This window comes from Wyeomyia smithii, chromosome 3 (assembly GCF_029784165.1).
Source record: "Wyeomyia smithii strain HCP4-BCI-WySm-NY-G18 chromosome 3, ASM2978416v1, whole genome shotgun sequence".
In the NCBI taxonomy this organism is placed as follows: Eukaryota; Metazoa; Arthropoda; class Insecta; order Diptera; family Culicidae; genus Wyeomyia; species Wyeomyia smithii.
In genome coordinates this window covers 158295593-158316807 of record NC_073696.1, presented here as the reverse complement: position 1 = coordinate 158316807, position 21215 = coordinate 158295593, and the positions used below count along the sequence as shown (strand labels likewise).

Sequence of the window (21215 nt, the reverse complement as noted above, 5' to 3'; positions counted from 1 at the left end):
TCTGTGTTTTGTTCAAATTTTTCAAACAGATCGAGCAAACACTGGGAATTTTCATATGTATCAATTGCTCCATGTATCAAATCATGTCAGGTGGATGAAATATGCACGCAAAAGTTCAAGCTTTAATCATCCAATGTGTCCTTTCAATTCGCACAGAATTTGCTCTGACTTCGCACAACCAATGCGTGAAACGCATAATGCAAAAGTTGTACAAGGAATACATTGACAGAGATCAAAACCAGAATATGTATCATATACACAAAAATCGTAATGTCTCGGTAAACTTCGGCTTCGGGCGAACGATGTTTCGAGGCGCTCAAAAAACCGTTCTTTACTTTCGCGAGCCGGTGCGTATCAACGGTTCGTGCATCCCTAAAAATCGTCAGCAACCGAAACAGCCAATAGCGAGCCTTGTTGCCGCGGAAGTTATTGACGCTGGTGCCAGTAACGTAGAACCGAATGCATGTGAATGAAACCAGAGTCATAATTAAATGCAAAATGTTTTGGACTAATCTCATGTTTTTGTTTATTGTTAATCATTGAATGATGTTTTCAAATGACCTGATTCATGAAAGTGAATAATTTCTTCAATGGAATCAGTACCCAACTTATCAGATTGATTGCTGGTTGCACTGTTTTAACGATGCCAACCTTCTGAACAACGGCTGATGCTTTATAAGTGTAGTGGTTTGGAGCTGCGCAATACATTCAAAATACGCTAGAGCATCAAATGCGTTATGCCCAACGCACATGCGTTGTACTGGTTCCAATTTTAATCAGTAAATGCGCTAATTTCGCTCATAAATGATGTGGTTACGCACGCTCCAACTTTTGCGTGTTGTATGTAAGAGTGAAATTTGGAGTTTCCAAATTATTTCAGTACAAATTCCCAAAACTACGTATTTTTATAAAAAATCAAACAACAAAACCGTTCTTCAAATTTTAAGCTCTACATTTTTGCGGTGAGATCTCCTAAATTCAACTTTTGAAAAAAGTCCAGGATGGAGGAATGAAAAATATTTTTTTATGGTAGATTATTTTTTTTATGAAAATTCTAATTCAAACATATTTTAAAATATTTATATACTGATGATTTGAAAAGATGCAGAGAGTCATTTTGAATCAAAAAGCTCCTGGTAGTTAACATTCTAAAGGCATCAATATAACAACTTCACCATTTTTCAAATTATTTTTTGCTCCACTCATGTAAGTCGAACATGGGCGTAGCCAGAACTTCGAACAGGGAAGGGGCAAGTTCTTCAAAATTTTAGAAGTAAAAAATTTCATTGTTTCATTAACACTAAACTAAACTGTAATATAATTTACACTAAATCTACCGTAGAAATATAACAGTAACAACTTCGTTAACTAAAAACCATCTTCCTTTTATCCTCCGCAAATCGCTCCAGCGCTAATTCAGTAAATTTTCCACGATTGTTGTTAACCATCTGCCGATGAACACTCTGCAAGCAGAGAGCACTCAACCATTGTTGACCTCAGCCAGGTTTTCACCTGACGTAATGTGCTGAACAAGAATTCAATCGTGCATATTTCACATGGTAGAGCAAGCGCAATTTTAATTGCTTTCTCAGTCGCAGGGAAGAAAGAACGGGCTTCAGCAAGCAGGTCTATAAGATGCCGGTCTTCCAAGCTCTTGCCATCTGCTCTCATGCTGTGGCAATGTTGATACCAGACTTTCACCTCTCCAACAAAATTGTCAACTTCGTAAAAAATTACGAAAGCTCCGGTTTTGCACTTGAACTCTTCCAACGACATGCGTATTACGTCAGCAGGATGCAACAAGGACAACGCGTAGGCAGGTGCATTATCTTCACTGAGCCGTGTTTTAGTGAGGTTATTAGAGAATCAAGGTAAGGAATTGTCACAGCTCGGTTCCAACACTTCAAGCTAGTTGATGCGGGCGGATTTGCCCGGTACTTTTGCCGCTGCAATGTCCTTAGTGGATCAACTAAAAAACCTGTGCAATTCCACGTAACACAGGGCAAGCATTTCAATCAATTATTTTTGATCTGGCTTATACTTTACACAGATGTTTCAATGGGCTGAAAATATCGTTTTGTGCTCACGTATGCGTTAAAAATGGAAAATGGCCAGTCCGGAGTGAAAGAAGAGTAGCTTTGACATCCCTTTCTCGCTGATTGTCAGCCACAGCAACACCGTCTTGGGAAACTTGGTGTGTGAAAGAAATTTCACCTTAGTGCTTACTTCTTTCGTGGAGGAAGTAAAATACAAAGTGCCTTACCAGTCGTTGCCATCCAGGGTGAGACAGGTCTCGTCGTCCATCACCACCGCTACGTCGTGAATTGCCGGAAAAATCTATTTGACCATCTTATTCAGGCGCTGCCACTTGCAGCTCCGAGACTAGTGAACGGGAGTGCTTCCTGACGTGTATGCCCATATTCGCCAAGCACTATTTGGTCGGTTGCACCGACCTCCAGGCCAAGCGCACGCAGCGATGTAGCTACTTTTCCCTCGGTCTTCCTCTTCAGCATCCTTTGGAGCTTCTTGTCGCTCAGGGTCGTCGGCCGTCCGAAACCGGGCTTTCTTTCAATGCTCTGATTGCTGTTCAATAGTGCCAAGATGTTGTTGATGCTGGAACGGGCGAATCAGGTGTCCACGAACTGCCGCAAGATGCTTTTAACTGCAAAATCATCTCGTCGAAGTCTCTCGCTTTACGTTTCAATAAATCCAGGTCATCTTCAGCATTAATTTTGCTGAACAGATTGCTGGAAACATAGCACTCCAAAAATCAGCAAAATTTTGCTGGTTTCCAGCAATGAAAATTTGGTGTGTAAAAGTGATAGATCGTTTGCTGTATGTTCAGTAAAACAAAATACAACTCGCTGGTTGTCAGCTATGACAATTTGCTGTACATTCAGCAAAGCATAAATCAATTTACTGGTTAACCAGTTAGTTCAAGGGAATCATGTTTCCATCAGCCACCAGCTTCCATACGCCCACCGGATCATAGCCAAATTATTCTTGAACTAGAGATATATGATTATCATGTCAACTTTTAAATTTATCTAGTCCAACAGTGACTTAGCTATGGTTTCATATCCGCTATCAGGAGCTTAGTGATGATCCCGTACCAGCTGTACAGCGATTTAGCGCGTTTTACTAATGACAGCTTGACGTTAAATTTTTTGACATATCAATTCTTTCGCTGGATTCCAGCAAACATTCATTTACTGTTTTTTTGTTCAGCAAATAGTTTTGCTGTATTTTCGCGAATCACTGAATCGATTACTGGTTTCCAGTAAATTTATCAATGAAATACTGGTTTACAGCAAAAATAAAATTACTGAACGAAATTCAGTAAATTGTAGAACTGAATTACAGCAAACTTTTGAAAAAAATGCTGTGATTCAGTAAACAAATGGTTTGCTGATACACTTTCAACAATGTACTTTGCTGAACCATAGAGAGAAATTCTGGTGTGTATACACCAAATTTTCATTGCTGGAAACCAGCAAAATTTTGCGGATTTTTGGTGTGCTGTGTTTCCAGCAATCTGTTCAGCAAAATTAAATTTGCTGATTATTCAGTAATGCTCAATTGCATAAAAGTGACAGATCGTTTGCTGCATGCTCAGTAAAACAAAATACAAATTGCGGGTTGTCAGCTATGACAATTTGCTGTACATTCAGCAAAGCATAAATCAATTTACTGGTTAACCAGTTAGTTCAAGGAAACCATGTTTCCCTCAGGCACCAGCTTTCATTCGCCCATCGGATCATAGCCAAATTACTGTTGAACTAGAGATGTATGATTATCAATACAACCTTTAAGTTCATCTAGCCCAACAGTGACTTAGCTATGGACCCATATCCGCTATCAGGAGCTTAGAGGTGATCCCGTACCAGCCGCACAGCGATTTGGCGCGTTTTACTAATGTCAGCTTGACGTAAAATATTTTGACATATCAATTCTTTCGTTGGATTCCAGCAAACATTCATTTACTGTTTCCTGTTCAGCAAATAGATTTGCTGTATTTTTGCGAATCACTGAATCGATTACCGGTTTTCAGTAAATTTATCAATGAAATACTGGTTTACAGCAAAAATAAAATTACTGAACGAAATTCAGTAAATTGTAGAACTGAATTACAGTAAACTTTTGAAAAAAATGCTGTGATTCAGTAAACAAGTGATTTGCTGATACACTTTCAGCAATTTACTTTGCTGAACCATAAAGAGAATTTTTGGTGTGTAGTCCTCACTATCAAGGTAACACAGAGATGTAAGATAAACACTACATCCTATGATAAATTGAACAATTTTCCTTTATAAGGACAAGAAATGAATTAATGAAGATTTAATTTTGAAGTACAATACTTCTCTCAGGAAGTTCGGCTACATAGGGGTGTGAAATGAAAATCTAAAACTGAAAAAAGTGAGAAAAATTTCAAATGCTAATAAATCGGTTAGTTTTCGATGGATTTCCATCGTTTTTGCAGTAATCGATCAGAAAATCTTCTAAGATTCCAACCAAATGCATGAAATTGCAATTTTATCATTCGAACTATTGTACTATTGAAAATTCTTGAGCCTTGTCAAAACACAAAATTCGAGCTCTGATTGGTCGCATTCCCAAGCACGGTCGGCAGAGTTATGGACCTAGTAAATTGGGAATGCATCATTTGGCCTATACAAGAGCTTCATCAGATAATAAACAGACATTTCATCGGATATTAAATTGAACAACTGAATTTTGAAGAACACAAATGAATATTTAAAGAGTTAATATTTTCTCGTTTTGCGCTATAATCCAAAGTTAATTATCTTCATCTTCATGCATACTCTGACTATTATTACGAGTTTGCGTCGCTTAGTGTTTGGCTACGGTCATGCAGAACGCAAATAACGGCGCGATGCGATGCGGGAAGACGAAATCTGTTGAAATGTATAGCTCTACTTCGCCCTAAAAAGAGCTGTACATTTCACCACAGTAAGGCGAATTGCATCGCGCCGGCATTCGCGATCTGCATAACCGTAGCCTTTGTTCCATTCCCGTTTAATGATGTCGTATTAAATGTGCATATTAAAATTCGGCAGCACTTCAACTTCTCATTTGCACAAAATTTAAAAATATTCAATGAACTTCATTCAAAATATCAAACAAAAAGAAATTACAATACTGCCAATGAACGGTCAACGTTTATTAACTAGAAAAAATGACTGACACGCAAGCAGCCGTGTTATTATTCTTGTAAAAGTATTCTACTTCAACCTTGCGGTCGTGGCTTTGCATACAACCTTCTTGTGATTTTTCGATTGAATCTGGTAAGAAAAATAATTAAGAACAGTTCTACAAAGACTTTTTGCCACAGAAATCGTGTTTACATTGATATTTCAAGCTACGAAATTTCACTGTTGCGTTACAAATTTCGTAAGAATCTTGCTGTTTTTTTTAACTCTCGAATGAATTAATAAATACGAAGTGTTTGGATGAGATTTCAAGCCAATATAGTTAACCAAATCGTAGACATATTTCCACAGAATCAATACAAATTATCTGATAATATAAAATTATCCCGGAAAATGTCTTAAGGGGTTATATACCTTTTTGGTCGAGAAAAATGAGGGAAGTTTGAATAGTCATTTTGAATCAAAAAGCTCCTGGTAGTTAACATTCTAAAGGCATCAATATAACAACTTCACCATTTTTCAAATTATTTTTTGCTCCACTCATGTAAGTCGAACATGGGCGTAGCCAGAACTTCGAACAGGGAAGGGGCAAGTTCTTCAAAATTTTAGAAGTAAAAAATTTCATTGTTTCATTAACACTAAACTAAACTGTAATATAATTTACACTAAATCTACCGTAGAAATATAACAGTAACAACTTCGTTAACTAAAAACCATCTTCCTTTTATCCTCCGCAAATCGCTCCAGCGCTAATTCAGTAAATTTTCCACGATTGTTGTTAACCATCTGCCGATGAACACTCTGCAAGCAGAGAGCACTCAACCATTGTTGACCTCAGCCAGGTTTTCACCTGACGTAATGTGCTGAACAAGAATTCAATCGTGCATATTTCACATGGTAGAGCAAGCGCAATTTTAATTGCTTTCTCAGTCGCAGGGAAGAAAGAACGGGCTTCAGCAAGCAGGTCTATAAGATGCCGGTCTTCCAAGCTCTTGCCATCTGCTCTCATGCTGTGGCAATGTTGATACCAGACTTTCACCTCTCCAACAAAATTGTCAACTTCGTAAAAAATTACGAAAGCTCCGGTTTTGCACTTGAACTCTTCCAACGACATGCGTATTACGTCAGCAGGATGCAACAAGGACAACGCGTAGGCAGGTGCATTATCTTCACTGAGCCGTGTTTTAGTGAGGTTATTAGAGAATCAAGGTAAGGAATTGTCACAGCTCGGTTCCAACACTTCAAGCTAGTTGATGCGGGCGGATTTGCCCGGTACTTTTGCCGCTGCAATGTCCTTAGTGGATCAACTAAAAAACCTGTGCAATTCCACGTAACACAGGGCAAGCATTTCAATCAATTATTTTTGATCTGGCTTATACTTTACACAGATGTTTCAATGGGCTGAAAATATCGTTTTGTGCTCACGTATGCGTTAAAAATGGAAAATGGCCAGTCCGGAGTGAAAGAAGAGTAGCTTTGACATCCCTTTCTCGCTGATTGTCAGCCACAGCAACACCGTCTTGGGAAACTTGGTGTGTGAAAGAAATTTCACCTTAGTGCTTACTTCTTTCGTGGAGGAAGTAAAATACAAAGTGCCTTACCAGTCGTTGCCATCCAGGGTGAGACAGGTCTCGTCGTCCATCACCACCGCTACGTCGTGAATTGCCGGAAAAATCTATTTGACCATCTTATTCAGGCGCTGCCACTTGCAGCTCCGAGACTAGTGAACGGGAGTGCTTCCTGACGTGTATGCCCATATTCGCCAAGCACTATTTGGTCGGTTGCACCGACCTCCAGGCCAAGCGCACGCAGCGATGTAGCTACTTTTCCCTCGGTCTTCCTCTTCAGCATCCTTTGGAGCTTCTTGTCGCTCAGGGTCGTCGGCCGTCCGAAACCGGGCTTTCTTTCAATGCTCTGATTGCTGTTCAATAGTGCCAAGATGTTGTTGATGCTGGAACGGGCGAATCAGGTGTCCACGAACTGCCGCAAGATGCTTTTAACTGCAAAATCATCTCGTCGAAGTCTCTCGCTTTACGTTTCAATAAATCCAGGTCATCTTCAGCATTAATTTTGCTGAACAGATTGCTGGAAACATAGCACTCCAAAAATCAGCAAAATTTTGCTGGTTTCCAGCAATGAAAATTTGGTGTGTAAAAGTGATAGATCGTTTGCTGTATGTTCAGTAAAACAAAATACAACTCGCTGGTTGTCAGCTATGACAATTTGCTGTACATTCAGCAAAGCATAAATCAATTTACTGGTTAACCAGTTAGTTCAAGGGAATCATGTTTCCATCAGCCACCAGCTTCCATACGCCCACCGGATCATAGCCAAATTATTCTTGAACTAGAGATATATGATTATCATGTCAACTTTTAAATTTATCTAGTCCAACAGTGACTTAGCTATGGTTTCATATCCGCTATCAGGAGCTTAGTGATGATCCCGTACCAGCTGTACAGCGATTTAGCGCGTTTTACTAATGACAGCTTGACGTTAAATTTTTTGACATATCAATTCTTTCGCTGGATTCCAGCAAACATTCATTTACTGTTTTTTTGTTCAGCAAATAGTTTTGCTGTATTTTCGCGAATCACTGAATCGATTACTGGTTTCCAGTAAATTTATCAATGAAATACTGGTTTACAGCAAAAATAAAATTACTGAACGAAATTCAGTAAATTGTAGAACTGAATTACAGCAAACTTTTGAAAAAAATGCTGTGATTCAGTAAACAAATGGTTTGCTGATACACTTTCAACAATGTACTTTGCTGAACCATAGAGAGAAATTCTGGTGTGTATACACCAAATTTTCATTGCTGGAAACCAGCAAAATTTTGCGGATTTTTGGTGTGCTGTGTTTCCAGCAATCTGTTCAGCAAAATTAAATTTGCTGATTATTCAGTAATGCTCAATTGCATAAAAGTGACAGATCGTTTGCTGCATGCTCAGTAAAACAAAATACAAATTGCGGGTTGTCAGCTATGACAATTTGCTGTACATTCAGCAAAGCATAAATCAATTTACTGGTTAACCAGTTAGTTCAAGGAAACCATGTTTCCCTCAGGCACCAGCTTTCATTCGCCCATCGGATCATAGCCAAATTACTGTTGAACTAGAGATGTATGATTATCAATACAACCTTTAAGTTCATCTAGCCCAACAGTGACTTAGCTATGGACCCATATCCGCTATCAGGAGCTTAGAGGTGATCCCGTACCAGCCGCACAGCGATTTGGCGCGTTTTACTAATGTCAGCTTGACGTAAAATATTTTGACATATCAATTCTTTCGTTGGATTCCAGCAAACATTCATTTACTGTTTCCTGTTCAGCAAATAGATTTGCTGTATTTTTGCGAATCACTGAATCGATTACCGGTTTTCAGTAAATTTATCAATGAAATACTGGTTTACAGCAAAAATAAAATTACTGAACGAAATTCAGTAAATTGTAGAACTGAATTACAGTAAACTTTTGAAAAAAATGCTGTGATTCAGTAAACAAGTGATTTGCTGATACACTTTCAGCAATTTACTTTGCTGAACCATAAAGAGAATTTTTGGTGTGTAGTCCTCACTATCAAGGTAACACAGAGATGTAAGATAAACACTACATCCTATGATAAATTGAACAATTTTCCTTTATAAGGACAAGAAATGAATTAATGAAGATTTAATTTTGAAGTACAATACTTCTCTCAGGAAGTTCGGCTACATAGGGGTGTGAAATGAAAATCTAAAACTGAAAAAAGTGAGAAAAATTTCAAATGCTAATAAATCGGTTAGTTTTCGATGGATTTCCATCGTTTTTGCAGTAATCGATCAGAAAATCTTCTAAGATTCCAACCAAATGCATGAAATTGCAATTTTATCATTCGAACTATTGTACTATTGAAAATTCTTGAGCCTTGTCAAAACACAAAATTCGAGCTCTGATTGGTCGCATTCCCAAGCACGGTCGGCAGAGTTATGGACCTAGTAAATTGGGAATGCATCATTTGGCCTATACAAGAGCTTCATCAGATAATAAACAGACATTTCATCGGATATTAAATTGAACAACTGAATTTTGAAGAACACAAATGAATATTTAAAGAGTTAATATTTTCTCGTTTTGCGCTATAATCCAAAGTTAATTATCTTCATCTTCATGCATACTCTGACTATTATTACGAGTTTGCGTCGCTTAGTGTTTGGCTACGGTCATGCAGAACGCAAATAACGGCGCGATGCGATGCGGGAAGACGAAATCTGTTGAAATGTATAGCTCTACTTCGCCCTAAAAAGAGCTGTACATTTCACCACAGTAAGGCGAATTGCATCGCGCCGGCATTCGCGATCTGCATAACCGTAGCCTTTGTTCCATTCCCGTTTAATGATGTCGTATTAAATGTGCATATTAAAATTCGGCAGCACTTCAACTTCTCATTTGCACAAAATTTAAAAATATTCAATGAACTTCATTCAAAATATCAAACAAAAAGAAATTACAATACTGCCAATGAACGGTCAACGTTTATTAACTAGAAAAAATGACTGACACGCAAGCAGCCGTGTTATTATTCTTGTAAAAGTATTCTACTTCAACCTTGCGGTCGTGGCTTTGCATACAACCTTCTTGTGATTTTTCGATTGAATCTGGTAAGAAAAATAATTAAGAACAGTTCTACAAAGACTTTTTGCCACAGAAATCGTGTTTACATTGATATTTCAAGCTACGAAATTTCACTGTTGCGTTACAAATTTCGTAAGAATCTTGCTGTTTTTTTTAACTCTCGAATGAATTAATAAATACGAAGTGTTTGGATGAGATTTCAAGCCAATATAGTTAACCAAATCGTAGACATATTTCCACAGAATCAATACAAATTATCTGATAATATAAAATTATCCCGGAAAATGTCTTAAGGGGTTATATACCTTTTTGGTCGAGAAAAATGAGGGAAGTTTGAATTTATTTTTAAGTGCATAGTACCATTTTCATTTCATCAAAGTGGCATTTTTCTGAAAGTACAGTTTATCAACAACAAGAAAATACGTTTGATTTTGAGATATACCAATTATTACTGGAGTAATGGCCGTTTCCCCGAAACGCTATTTTTTTGCAGCGGCTTGCGGTGATCCTGATAGAGACTCAGCGGATCAACCGAAATCAAAAAACTCATGTTATTTCATTAGTTTAGAAGTGTGCCGGGTCCTTGAACGATCGCTTTTATCAGTATTTTGTTTTCAGTGCAAACGGGAACGTTTTTCCCAAAAAAATGCACGTTTTGAGCACGAAAAATTGCATTAAAAATTTTTTTTGCGGCAAAATGTAACTGTATGTTTCAAAAAGCGATCGTTCAAGGACCGGCGAATTTTATAACGAAAATTAAAAAAAAAGATGAAGGAAATCGGTTCAGTAGTTTTCCCGCAATCAGGATCACAGCAAAGTCATTTTCCGGAAAAAACTGTTCCGAGATAATCGCGTGTAAAGTTTCAAGTTTAGCTTATGCGGCCGTGGCGAGGCGCGTTGCAAATCGCTCTAACTTTCTTCCTATTGCTCAGATCTTTATGAAAATTTGTGGAAATGTTCTCAAGATGTTGTATTTGAAGATAATGTAATAAAAATTTTTCCAGTTTTTTGAAAACTAAAAAGGTATACACACTTAATTTATCTCGGCAAACTTCCCAACAGCTGATTGAGCTCGGCGAAGTTTTTAACGAATGTCAGCAATATATTTCGACGAACATTCAGCAAATATATCGATTCACCGTAAACCAGCAAGTATTGACGTTTCGTTTGCCGAAGTTCTTGAAAATTCTGCCGAGAACTTGTAGAACATTTCGCTGAGTTTATCAGCTGTTGAGTTCTCGGCAATAAAATCTAAGTAAGTATAACCCCTTAATAACGCAAAATGCTGGTATACCACTACTACTGGTACACCCACTATTACTGGCACATCTACCCTAGTTGTACATAATTTCAAACCGAATATAGATTCTTTTAATAATTACAATAGAATAGATAACAAAAATAGCAAAACTCGTCATGATGACTCATAAAATAACAAGTAATGGAATTTTAACGGATGACTCCAACTTTCAAACAATAAGAGATTATCCAGAACCTACAAATATAGACGAAGTACGTCGTTTTGTAGCGTTCTGTAATTATTATCGCAAATTTGTTCCAAATTTTGCGCGTATAGCTAAACCTTTAAATAAAACTTCGCCGAGCTCGTTCAGCTGTTGGGAAGTTTGCCGAGATAAATTAAGTGTGTAAACCAGTAATTGAAAAAGAGTTAAGTACTATTCATTGGGCAATTGACTATTTTAAACCGTATCTCTATGGTCGCAGGTTTAGAATTAGAGCAGACCACAGACCGTTAGTTTATTTACTTGGTATGAATAAGCCAACTTCTAAACTTACAAGAATGAGGCTTGTTTTAAAGGAGTATGTCTTTGATATTGAGTACTTGCCGGGAAAAGAAAATGTCGGAGCCGACGCGCTTTCTCGGATACCAACAAAGTCAGAAGATCTAAAGTCTATGATATTGACGGTAAATACGCGCTCGATGACGAATAAACTTAAGTAAAATAATAATTCCAGACGTTTGAACGAAACCAGCAATGAGATTGATCACCCCATTGTTTGGCGAACTGAAAACCCGTCTGAAGTCAACAAATTACTCAAACTGCATTGTGAGGTGCACCAGCGCAATCAGTTGAAAATTATTTTAACGAACCATAACCAAAAAAATGCTTAGGTACAGTAATAGTACCATTGAAATATAACAATGGAAGTCGAACATGAGAGTTTGCACTTCTGGAAATTTCTAAACTATTAAAAAATTACAAAAGAGATAACGTAGCGCTACCAGAAGATGATATCTTCTTCAAATATTATTCCCTGCAAGCATTGAAGGAAATCGTAAAACATGCCATTTCCAGCTATAACATTATTATTTACAAACCGCCACGGTTCATAAATGAGCAGGATGAAATTGAAAAAAATATTGACGCGAGTTAACAACCGAGCTACCAAAGGAATTTGCTGACAATTCAGACAATGCCATCGACGAGCAGGTTGACGACAATCGAACGATCGGAGCCACCACCGAGCGATGCGGAGTCAGCGGTTCATATTCTGACCAACGTGAATCGAACGGCGGGCACAAATGTAATCGTTAGAATTAATAAAGTTAGTCTTAATTGAGCAGTGAAATGTGTCAGTAGCTTTTTTAAAAACTCCGAACAACACCCAAGTGTTTAACTGGCGCCCGAATAGGGACCCAGAAGTCGGGAAAAGTATAAGTGTTTTAAAGTGTGAAAATCTTCATATTCGGTTAAAGCAGCCGGATCACAACGGTGGAAAGAGCCACACACCAGAAACCAAGCGATCTGCAGGACACTGAGGTAATCACCTGATCGATGTGAGAGTCCCGAGTACCGCTAGGAAAAAGGAGCAACTCGTAGCATCTGCCTGCTGATCCCCCGACGATAAAGGGATTCCCGTCAACCCAGGAAAAGAAAGTTCAGATATGCTGGCATTCATGTAAGTGATAGTTTTAATAAATAGTGATAGTGTTTTAGTGCAACTGACAAAAGTCCAGACTAGCTGGCATAGTGGAATAAAAAAGTGTGTTTAATTGAGGCAAAAAAAAAAAATAAGTGTTAAATTCAAAAAAATCTGAAGAAAAGTAGATTAATTTTTTATTTTGCAACAATAATGAATCCACCTATACCCACGTCGGTGAACTCATTATCAAACCAAACCAACAGTTCTACGAACTAGGTAAAATACCGGATCTTCTAAGAGATCTTCAACCGTTTGACGGTAGAGCACAAGAATTACTTGCATGGCTCACAGACGTAGAAGATATTTTTCGACATTATCGGGAAAAACACGCAACCCCAGATCAGGTTGCAATTATAGAAAAAACAGTCAGACGTAAAATTCGTGGTGAAGCCGCAGATATTTTGAACGCAAATAATATTACTTACGATTGGCTCGAAATAAAAGAAACTCTTTTACTTTATTATCGAGATAAAAGAGATATCAAAACATTGGACTTTGAACTGACGACAGTGAAGAAACACCCGTCTGAAAGCCTCAGCAGCTATTACAGCCGAGTAAATGAACTGCTCGCTTCTATCATCGTCCAAATTCAAACAGACGAGAGAATGAGTCAAAATGCCGATTCACACACCACATATTTTCGAGAAAAAGCATTAGATTCATTCATTAGAGGATTAGAAAAACCCCTCAATGTGTTATTGAAAACGGCTACACCAACAAGCTTGGCAAAAGCATACCAATTTTGTATAGATTTTTACAACATGGATGCGAGAAGCGCACCATTCAGAAATGAACATTCCAATTATTCAATCCCCAAACCCAGAGAGCTAGACTTGCCTCGACATCCGCCAAAAATTCCACCACGTAACCAAAACTTTCCTCCTCCACCACCTAGAAACTTTCAAAATTCTTGTTTACCCCAACAGTACCGAAACCCCTTCATATCAAATCAGAAAAATAACACGAGTCCATTTGTACAACCTCAACCCCGTTTCCAACCAAACTTCAATCCATTTTTGCAACCTCAAAATAGATTCCAACACAATCCAAACTCCCTCAATCATCCACCGAAGCCTCTCCCGAGACCCGAACCAATGGAGGTAGATCAAAGTGGCCGATCTCGGTTTTTAGATTATGGAAACCGACCTACCTTTCCTATCAAACGCCAACATCCCCCATCATCTAAAATACAAAATTTTAAAAGACTAGCTCACCCCATAGAAGGAACATCAACATTTAACGAAGTAGAAGCCAATGACGAAACAGATGCTAAACAATATCCCGAACACCAGTTTTAAGAGTACGAAGATTATCATGATTTTTATGCATACGATAGCAATAGTCACCCCCCCGAAAACATAGATCAAACTGATGCAACTCAAGAAACCAATTTTTTTAGGATGGAACCCGAGTTGGTGAAACCGGTTCTACCATTCATCAACCTAAAAACAACAATTGGAAACTTTCCCTTCCTCATCGATACCGGAGCGAATATCAATTTGATTGATCCTAAACTAGCCTGGAGTTATAACATTTCAAGACCATTTAATTTCTCAGCAAACCAAATATCAAGTGCTAATGGAAATTTCGATGCCACATCAGCAATCGACATAAATTTTTTCTACCCAAAAATAAACTTCAAAACGCAATTCCTACTTCACAAATTTCATCCGTTTTTCCGTGGAATTATCGGTACAGGTATTTTAAAAGCACTTAATGCCACAATCGATATGAAAAAGATGACTCTTACCTTATGTAGAAATTCTGAAGAACTAGTAATCCCTTTACAAGAATATATACCTCAGAAACAAATAGCTAATAATGTAGAGCAGTTTAGAACTTGTCATCTAACCTCCTCAGAAAAGAAAAAATTGGAAGAAGTTTTGAATGCCCACAAAACGGCATTCCATGAGCCAAATTCGAAACTTACATATGCGACAAAAATTGAGTGCACCATCAACACAGCTGATGATATTCCAGTACACCAGAGAGTTTATCCATACCCTGCAGCCTATACAGAAGAAGTCAACAAACAAATTAAAAAGCTTTTAGAAGATGGTATTATTCGACCTTCTCGTTCAGCCTGGACAGCCCCAGTTTGGGTGGTCCCGAAAAAAACAGATGCCTCTGGCGAAAAAAAATTCAGAATGGTCATTGATTATAGAAAAATCTATGAAAAAACAACTTCAGATCGATATCCCATGCCAGAAATCAGCTATGTAATTGATCAACTCAAAGGCCAGAAATACTTCTCCACTCTCGATCTAGCTTCCGGCTTCCATCAGATCAAGATGAAAAACGATGATATACAAAAAACAGCATTTTCTATAAACAATGGCAAGTACGAGTTTACTCGAATGCCATTTGGCTTAAAAAACGCCCCTGCAACTTTCCAAAGAGCAATAGACGACGTTTTAAGAGAACATATTGGAAAAATATGTTATGTGTACATTGACGACGTCATAGTCTTTGGAAAGACTCTCGAAGAACATTTGGTGAATTTGAATATTATTTTGAAGACGTTGAATAGAGCGAATTTCAAGATTCAATTGGACAAATCCGAGTTTTTACATTCTGATGTAGAATTCTTAGGATACATCATAAGCTCAGAAGGTATCAAACCGAATCACAAAAAAATTGAAGTGATTCAAAAATTCCCAGAACCTAAAACAATAAAAGACTTGAAATCATTCCTCGGAATGATGAGCTATTACCGTCGATTTGTAAAGGACTTTGCGAAAATCGCAAAACCTTTGACAAATCTTCTACGAGGGGAGAGAAATCCGATGTCGAGCAAAAACATTTACCTTTGTGATACTGAAAAACAATGTTTTAATAAAATGAAAAACATTCTTTCTTCCTCTGATGTGTTGATATACCCTGACTATGAAAAACCATTTTTATTAACTACAGACGCTTCAGACTTTGCTATCGGAGCGGTACTGTCTCAAGGAGAAATGGGTCGAGATAAACCAATACATTTCGCTTCAAGGACCTTGTCTGTGACAGAAGAAAAATTTTCTGTTCCTGAGAAGGAAATGTTAGCGATTTATTGGGCTTTACAAACATTTCGGAATTATTTATATGGAACCAAGTTCAAAATTCTCACAGATCATCAACCCCTCACATTCGCACTCTCGCCAAAGAATACGAATGCCAAATTGAAAAGATGGAAATCGTACTTAGAAAAGCACGATTATGAGATAATGTATAAACCAGGAAAAACAAACTTTGTTGCGGATGCTCTAAGTAGAATGGTATGTTCCATGACAGGAACCCACATTCTGCCGATACTAGCGACGATTTCTACACATACAGGTACCAATTAACGCTTTCCGTCATCAAGTTATCATTAAAAACGGTCCGAACTCAGTAATAGTTGAACACCCTTTTGAATCATATACAAGAATTACTATAACGATTGCCGATATTAATGGAAATTCTATTTTGCAGATCCTAAAAACTCACTTTAACATAGGTTTGGTAAATGGATTATTAACAGACGAAGACACCATGGGAAAAATTCAAGAAACATATAGAAAATATTTTGGCCAACAAAGACTGTTAAAAATCCGATTTACTCAGAAGCAACTCGAAGACGTTCAAGACGAAAACGAGCAATGGAACGTCGTAAGGAACGAACACATGAGAGCCCATAGATGTGTTCAAGAAAATAAGCTTCAAATCATGCGGAAATTCTACTTTCCAAAGCTGCATCAAAAACTCAATTTACTAATATTTAATATTTTTAATTAATTTAATATTTAATAATTTCATTGTGAACTGTCGTATCTGTAACGAAAACAAATACGACAGGAATCCCATTAAATATCCTCTTCAGAAAACCCCGATACCGAATGCTCCTTTCCAAATCGCTCATGTAGACATATTATTCCTCGAGAGCAATCATTTTCTCACCTACATAGATAAATTTTCTAAATTCGCTCAAGTGATGCATGTCCAATCCCGAGCAGCAATTAATATTGTCCCAGCCCTCAAGGAACTCCTGTCCAAATACAAACCACCAGATATTTTAGTCATGGATGGTGAAAAATCATTTATGACCGGAGACCTGGTTAATTATTACAATGGTACTGGAATCACCCCCTACATTACGGCAACAGGAAGAAGTGAGATGAACAGAACGGTTGAACGGCTCCATTCAACTCTCTTAGAATTATACCGAATAACCAAAACTGAGAATCCCACTAAACCTCTTATTGAACTCATGCACATGGTCCTTCATAAATACAATTCATCCATACATACCGCAACAAAATTTACTCCTTACGAAATTATCCTTCCATCTCCCCAAACACCCGAAATCATCGAAAAAGTATTTGAAAATTTAAAAAGGAAGCAAAAACAAGATCTTGACCATCATAATAAATCAAAGAAAATAAGAAATCCTAAAGAAAATAGCGAAGCATTTGAAAAAACCCGACAAAGGCTGAAACACAAAGCAAGATATAAAAAAGTTAAAATAACAAAAGTTAATAACAGTACAATAACCACCGATGATGGAAGAAAAATTCATAAAAACGACATTAAAATTCGAGAGATCTAACTCAATGCACTTCAATTACAGACTAGGACTTTTAATCCTACATTCAGGATGGTCATCAGAACAAACTATATCACTCCGGAACCAAACTAACCAGCCAATCCTAGCATTCGACCATGGAACTAGCAGAGTAAGAATTGACTCATATTTTTATATCCATCATTTTAACATAAGTTCATATCAATACCATGTACGAAACCTTAGAGACATGTTTGACGAAATAGCGACCAATCAGTTTTCCATATTAATTATAGAAGAATTTAAACAAATCGATCAAATACTGAACAACCTTATTTCAATTAAAAGATCAAAACGCTGGGATAGCCTAGGATCAGCATGGAAATTTATAGCAGGTAGTCCAGATGCTAACGATTTAAAAATAATTAACTCCTCTATCAATAATCTAATTCAGAATAATAATGCTCAGGTAAAAATAAACCGGGAATTAAACCTACAGATGAAGGAATTCGTACGCAAAACTACTCAGGCCATATCATTGTTCAATACAAAATCCATAGAAAATCATTCCATTAATATATTTTTGAACCTAAAGTATTTACATGAAAAATTAGAGCAAATTGTAGACAGTATAAGTTTAGCAAAGATAGGAATCTTAAACAGCAAAATTCTAAGTACAGGAGAAATACAAATATTAGTAAGAAGACTACACGACGAGAACGTGACAACCAACTCTATCAGCGAAGCACTATCATATGCAGAATCATCAGTGGCAACCAACAGCAAGGAGGTAGCTCTGCTTATCAAAATTCTTAAACTAGACAAAAGAATATTCAGGAAAATTCACATTTATCCGATTCGTCATAAACAAAGACAAATTTATCTTGAGAGACAAAATTATTTGAAACACAACAAAGAGATCTATGCCGTACCTTCTTTGAATCCAACGATATTCAACATAGAAGACCTAATACCCGAAAACTCAACATGTATTTCGGAACTCTTAAATGGAAAACCAGCCAGTTGTAATTTTACCCTCAACCTCATACAAGAAAAAACCATCACCGTTAACGACAAAAATCTGATCATCAACTATGATAGAAATTTTTCACTTACAAGCAACTGTGGAATTTTTAAAAGGAACCTATTCGGTCCATTCTTCATCTCGTTCGAAAACTGTAATGTTTCGATTGACAACAACACTTTTAGCAGCAATATTCATAATCTCGAAGAATCACCCTTACAGATACCACTAGAAGGTATCTCTGTGGAGCAAGGACATCTCATTGTTAACTTGAGCCTCGAACATCTCCATGAACTACATCTCGAGACTAGAAAAGAACTGGAAAATATCAAATTGCAAACAAACAGCTTTCACTGGCCAAAGTTAACCATTTTCGGAGGAATTACTTTCCCTCTAACCATAATCATCAGCATTGTTCTCCTTTGTAATTTCATATCAAGCAGATCCACAAAAATCAAAATTCAACATGACGATCCATTAAAGGACATTCCAACGATCTCAGATGCAAAACCAATTAGAAGATTGACCATTGCGGATGTGATTTCCCTGGAGTCTCATCACTCAGCCGGGAGGAGTTAACAACCGAGCTACCGAAGGAATTTGCTGACAATTCAGACAATGCCATCGACGAGCAGGTTGACGACAATCGAACGATCGGAGCCACCACCGAGCGATGCGGAGTCAGCGGTTCATATTCTGACCAACGTGAATCGAACGGCGGGCACAAATGTAATCGTGAGAATTAATAAAGTTAGTCTTAATTGAGCAGTGAAATGTGTCAGTAGCTTTTTTAAAAACTCCGAACAACACCCAAGTGTTTAACTCGCGTCACCATATGACTGACCCCTACGGGAGGACATATTGGACAACACCGGTTATATTTAAAGCTATGACAATATTACAAATGAAAAAATATGAAAAACGATATAAGTAATTTCGTTGGAAATTGCGAAAAATGCAAAATCAATAAGGTTAGAAGACATACAAAGGAAGCGACTGTTGTGACGACAACACCTTCTAAACAGTGGTGGGCACCATTCCGCTTATTCGCTAATCGCCAATTAGCGACGCCAATTTTCAGTTAGCGGTTTAGCGATTTCGCTAATTTTTGAACTGGTTAGCGAAACTGTTAGCGTCGCTAAAATTTGGGCCTTCAAAACGCTAATCGCTAATTCGCTGAATTTCGTAGAGAAGCGTCAATAGAACTATTTAGAAAAACTGTGATTGATGGCGTACGTAAATTGCTTCAAAAGATGAAAATATTTTACTGCGAAAGTTACTTTGGAACGTATATTTCATTCAAAAAACGTTCAATTGTCTTAATTGTCTAGAGTTCCTCTCTTTACGACACAAGTGCAAATCAGTCTTGTTACCCTAGAATGAAGTTCCAGTTATCGTACAAGCCACAGCAGCATTTTGAAGAACAAGCTCAAGGTCTAGATTGAACTTGCGGCACTCCAAGAACTTTTGTAAATTGCAATGCGCTTTAAATTATGACAACTTTGGTTCTACTTTTTCGATCCAGATAATAATTAAATTTTTATAAAATCATTCCCAAAAGTATTTATTTTTAATGCACACACTTAAAGTTTATTGCCGGGTCTCGGTAATTTATTGCCGAGAACGACACCACTGAGTGCTCGGTTAAAAAACCTAAATTAATCCACCTAGTGGTCAGACTCAGCCTTTCTCATTCAAACTTATTATTTGTAAAAATAGATTTACATGAATGCTTAAGTCCAAAAAGGTTTATTCACTCTTTGGGTTCTAAAATATTGATGTTGTGATTAAAGTATAAAATATGAAATTTGACGTAATGTTAGTGCTTCAGAAATAGCGAAATATAAGAAATGACTCTTAATTTCGAACAATTTAATCACGAGCGATACCGGGAACATTCAAATAGTACGATACCACATTTAAATCATGTTGAGGCCATATATATTGATCAAAGCAACTATAGTGTTGAATAGTCTTTGAATTTCTTTTCTTTACAAAACTTTTGAACAGTATATCAAATTTTTATGAAGTTTGTTATTTGTAAGTTTGAGAGATGACTCGTTTGTATGACACTAGTTATGTTCAAATAATTCGTGTAATACTTGAGATAATAGACTTTCGTTGTTTTACAAATTAAAACATAACGGTTGCTTAAGTTTGATTACAATCAAATGAAAAGGGAACGTATGGGGGAGCCAAACTTTAAAACCACGTGTTCAATCATAATTTATCAGTTAACCCTTAACTATCCCGTTCATTCGATATCAATATTGTTCAAATCTGTTGTGTAGTTTCTAAGATAATGAAGTTTAGTGATTTTCACATTTCGATACATTACAGACGAAGTTACATTCCGATTACAGCAAAATTCAACAGGGTGTTATGAGGCAGCTCTGAGAAAAGTGAGTGAGCCCAAGTAGTCATCAGAATTTGTTTCTTTTCATAGCTGGATTTCACATTTTTAAACATAACAGGAAAAGTAATAATCCGTTCACAAAAAAAATCATTAGGGTCTTATGGGGCAACAAGATTTTCCATATGACACTGATTTTATGCAAATCGGTCCAGCCATCTATGAGAACCATGAGTTAAACAGTCTCCAGAACACGTTTCTTCCTGTAACTTCTGAACCATATATTCAATCTTCATAAAATTCAAAAGTTGAGGGTTTTTAGGTAGACCGTTCATTTGAAACCAATTTTGTTCAAATCGGTTGTGTAGTTTCTGAGATATTGATGTTTCGTGATTTTTACATTTTGATACATAACCTCTAAACTAGAAATCAGATTACAATAAAATTCAATAGGGTCTTATAGGGAAACTAGACCTTTCAATTGCAATTGATTTCATTGAAATCGATTCAGCCATCTCTGAGAAAATCGAGTGAGATTGGGAGAGCGTTACACACACACACACACACATGCAGAAAATGCT

General features: G+C 37.1%; 1 protein-coding gene across 9 annotated transcripts in view; it reads left to right on the top strand.

The window, feature by feature from the left end:
• The window catches only part of LOC129726407 (sex-lethal homolog), a 470782-nt gene that overhangs the window by 403090 nt on the left and 46477 nt on the right, over positions 1-21215 (top strand). The window lies entirely within an intron of this gene.